General features: G+C 42.0%; 1 non-coding gene across 1 annotated transcript; it reads right to left on the bottom strand.

The window, feature by feature from the left end:
- Positions 1-4,043: 4,043 nt before the first annotated feature.
- Positions 4,044-4,150, bottom strand: LOC141593243 (small nucleolar RNA R71). Its single transcript, XR_012521345.1, has one exon. It is a non-coding gene; the product is annotated as a small nucleolar RNA R71 (small nucleolar RNA).
- Between the last annotated feature and the right edge of the window lie 709 nt (positions 4,151-4,859).

Below are 4,859 nucleotides of genomic sequence, written 5' to 3'. Positions count from 1 at the left end.
ACAGATGGGAGTGTTCATTTTGTTGGGAGATGGTGTGTTCCAAGTGATGCGGATTTGAAAAGATTGATCATGATGGTGGCTGATTGTACTCCTTATTCAGTTCACCCGTGTGGTGACAAGCTTTACAAGGACTTAAAGAAAATGTTTTAGTGGCCTAATATGAAGAAAGATATGGACAAGTTCGTGGCAAGTTGTCTAATTTGCCAAAGAGTAAAGGGTGAGCAACGCAGCCGACAAGGTAAGATTCAGTCACTTGAGGTACCAGAGTAGAAATGGGAGTCGATCTCTATGGACTTCATCGTGGGGTTATCAAGGACTTAGCAAGGTACCAATATAATTTGGGTGATCATCGACCATTTAATAAAAGTAGCTCACTTCATTCCGATGAAGGATACTTGGACCAAGATCCAATTAGCTTTGGGTTATAGGAAGCATGTGGTTCGGTTACATGGTGTGCCAAAGGACATAGTGCCATATCGAGGTGCGCGCTTTATTTCACGGTTTTGGCAAGAGTTGCAGGATTTGATGGGAACTACCTTGAAGATGAGTACGACTTTTCATCCTGCCATAGATGGTAAGACTGAGAGGACTATCAAGACTTCGGAAGATACGTTGAGGGCTTGTGCCATGGAGTTTGGTGAAATTTGGGAAGATAGGCTAGACTTGATTGAGTTTTCATACAACAACAACTATCAGACCAGCATTAGGATGGCACCGTTTGAGGCTTTGTGTGGCAGAAAGTGCAGGAGTCCGGTTTGTTCGGACGATAGTGCTGAGACAGTGGTTTTAGGACCACAAATGGTGCAGGTTATGATTGAGCAAGTTCACATGATTCGCCAAAAGATGAAAGCAGCTCAAGACCGCCAAAAGAGTTATGCAGATTCGCACCGTAGGGACATTGAGTTCGCAGTGGGTGACAAGGTCCTTTTGAAAGTGTCACCTATGTGAGGGGTGATGTGGTTTGGCAAGAAAGGGAAGTTGAGTCAGAAGTTTATCGGTCCGTATGAGATCCTAGAACGCGTAGGTGAAGTAGCCTACCAGCTAGCTTTACCACCATCGCTTGATCGATTCCACAACGTGTTTCATGTTTTTCAACTCCGGAAGTATGTGAGCGATCCATCACATGTGCTTGAGGTTGAGAACATAGAGTTAGCTGAGTCTCTAATTTATGCGGAGGTTCCCAATGAGATATTAGACCAGAAAGTGCGCAAGGCAAGGAACGGCGGGACCGTCTTACTAAAGGTACTTTGGACTAATCACAATGTACAAGAGGCCACATGGGAACCAGAGGAGTCAACGAGAGAGCATTTTCCTCACCTTTTCGATCAGGTATGTTTGGTTACTGGGACGTAACCATTGTCTTTTAAAGGAGGTAGGAGATGGTCGCATGCTTGTTTTTGGGTTAGTTGAGGTTAACATAGCTATGTTTTTGTCATCTTTCGAGTTTGAGTTGAGTGTTTTGTCATGCATAGTTGGAGTTATTGGTACCTTTGAGTAGTTGTGGTTGTTGTCTCTGAGCAGTTAGTGTTGGGTTGGGTGTTTCGGTTTGAGTATGGTATGAACTTCGGGGACGAAGTTTTTTTTAAAGAGGGAAGACTATAATACAACGTTTTTCTGAGTTCTGTTATTCGGCCGAGTAATGTGTTGTGTGTCTTCTGGTCAGGCTACTGTCCAGGAACACTCGACCGAGTATGGTAATATTCGGCCGAGTAAGGGGTACTCGGCCGAGTATTCTCAATACTCGACCAAGTATCCGGTCTGATGGGTATTAATTCCGCGGTTTGGTTAAGGATGATTAGAGTTATAAATTACGTTTAATAGTTTCACTTTTCACTTTTACCAAAACCTAAAACATTTCTACGTACTCTAATCATCTCTAATCTCTCCCAAGACCTTGGATTGTTCGTGAGTCTTTGATCATCTCTCTCTAGCATCGGTTGCGTCAGTAAGTCACTAGTCTCATACCTTTGTTAGTTTTGCCTTTTAGGGTTTTAGCCTAGTATTGGAATTTGGGGAAAAAGGGATGATTGCATGTTGTGATTGGATTGTTATGATTGTTGTTAGGTGGAGAATTTGTAGAAGAGCAAGTCTAGCTTCCGCTTATTGACTCTTAATCGGATTTGTGCTAAGGTAGGGACTCCCTACTCAGTTGATTGCATAATTAAGTTAAGATGGGATGATTGTTATTTAATTAGCATGATAGGTATTGTTGTTGATTTGTATTCTGAATTGTTGGAGTTATGGTGGATTGATTATGATGGTGAGGTGCGTTCCGGCTGAGTGGACTAACTTGCGGGAGTGGCTTCACGCCCTTGATTTGCCCCTTGTGGAACCCGCCACAAGAAGGGATGTGCATATTAAGGAACATGGGTTGTTGCTCGTTGCGATGAGTAGGGCTTAGGTGGGCAAGGCTGCGGTCCCCCACTGGCGGTGTGATTATCTGTCGCGGCAGTAATCTGGTAGGACTACACACTTAAGTGTGTAGTCAGTTATAATACATGATTGGGAACGGAGAATGATTGTGGAATTTTTGCCATTGCTTTTATTGTAATTTGCTTATCTTAATTATACAGTGAACTAACCCCGTTGTTGTTTTGTAAAACTGTGGTGATCCATTCGGAGATGGTGAGCAGATTGTGACAGGTGATGGTTGTCTTTAGCTACGGGGACGAGATAGGATGTAATCACTTCGAGTCTAGCTTCCACTATTACGAGTAGTTGTTTTGGTTTCAGTTGTATTGTGATTTCATATACACTTTCTTTTTGTTTTGGTTTGAGATAATGTAATCGTTTAAACTTTATACTATAATAAATGTTTCGGAATGGTTACTTTTGATATACTAACCTTGGGCAACCGAGATGGTAACAATTTCTCATGGTAGGCTGGTCCTTGGTAAAGTACCTTGGTATGTGGTGGTGTTACATTTCCCTCCTTATCTATATGAGTGAACCCGATATCCTAGTTCTCCTAATCATTGTCTTCCATTGTCTTAAGTCTTTATTCGGCTTTCTATTGTTTTAGTTTAATTCCTTTAGTTAGTTTAAATCAACTCAATCTCCTAATTTGAGCTAAACTAGTGTCTAGACAAGCAATCCTAGAACCATAACAACCGTCCTTTGGGTTCGACCCTCACATCTACGACGATCTATCGTTATACTTGCGAGGTTACAAATACAAGATTTGTCGACAACAAGTTTTTGGCGCCGTTTCCGGGGACGGCGATATTGGATAGGATTATTTGTTTTCATCTAGGCTTAGTTCTTTTATTTGTTGTTTGTTTTCTCCCTTGTCCTAGTGAAATCTTTGCATTAGGACTATTTGATCATCTATTAAGTGCATTAATAGGTGCTATATCGGACCACTTTTCCCACTTGATCGAGAGATCGAGAAAAAATTTCGAGCAAGACGAAGACAAGCTCTATCGTCAATACGAAGATCTCCACCTTTGGTTAACCCACCAAATACCCAAACTTCTACAATTGATCATCCAAATACACCATCCTCTTCTTCCACCCTATCACCTCTCTACATTCCACTACATTTTCCACCTAACAATTCTCCACCAAACAACTCTCCAATCAATTCTCCACAAAACTTACCAACACACTCACAATACTCCATCCATACCAACAACACCGAATCTCCATGACATAACCTTGTGAACGACGATATGGCAAATCAACATATGGGATACTATAATAGGCCAGATCCCAACCGGGTTTGTTCGACAATCGACTATGGAGCTCTTGCTCGCAACACTTTTGAGCTTCGACACCATGTGATAAATTACATGCAACAAGATGTATATCATGGGATGAAAAGTGAACATGCGCATCAACATCTTACTACATTCAAGGAGAAAGCAGGTTCTATCAAGCATAATGGTGTAACCGAAGAGAAAATACTCCTAATGCTTTTCCCTATCACCTTGAAAGACAACGCTAAGAAGTGGTTGCATTCTCATGAGCCGGGTACATTTACCACTTGGGAGGCTTTATCTAAAACTTTCATCAACAAGTTCTACCCACCGTCTAAGACCGCAAGAATTAGACATGAGATTTAAACCTTCAAGCAAAGGCCCATGGAAACTCTAAGTGAAGCTTGGGAATGATTTAGGGATCTCCTCACATCTTGTCCACACCATGGTAACCCAAAATGGATGACCACCCAAACCTTTTTCCAAACTCTTGAACAAAGGTTTCGGGATATGATCGTGGCGGCATCCGGTAGTAATTTCGATAACATGAACAGTGCTCAAATCACGGAAACGATCCAAAATATTTCCGAGATGGAGAGTAGCTATGCAAGGGATGTGGAATACAAGAGTTATGGTCCCTCTAAGATAGAAGCGGTGTACAAGGCTAAGTTGAATGACTTGACCAAGAAGTTTGAGGAGTTTAACATGGAAAAGAAACAAGGGAAATTAAAGAAAGTCCAAGAGGTCAGACCTAGTCACTCCAAGGTATACTATGTCCAAGAGCCTAGGTCTCCTCCTAGAAATTATTCACCCCAAATGAATTGTGACTATTGTGGCGGTGTGGGGCATACAATTGAATATTGCTCATAAATTACACAAGATGACCGACAAGAATGCTTTGTTCTTCAAGGGCAAGGTGCACCAAGGGTCTCTTATCAACGCCATGAGACTTTCCACGGGGCCTTTCTCAACCAAGATCCTAAACTTTCTTATGCAAGGAATCCATTGGACCCCACGTATCAACAACCACAATACATGCCTCCACCAAAGCCCGATCATTCTAGACAATACAATCAAAATCAAGGTCAAGGCTCCAACTATCGGGGTCAACGACAACATGACAACCCCAACTACATCCCACCTCATCAAAGAGACAACTAC

This window comes from Silene latifolia, chromosome 7 (genome assembly GCF_048544455.1).
Source record: "Silene latifolia isolate original U9 population chromosome 7, ASM4854445v1, whole genome shotgun sequence".
NCBI lineage: Eukaryota > Viridiplantae > Streptophyta > Magnoliopsida > Caryophyllales > Caryophyllaceae > Silene > Silene latifolia.
Note: the sequence above shows the minus strand (reverse complement) of the source record. Positions and strands in the feature narration are given on the sequence as shown.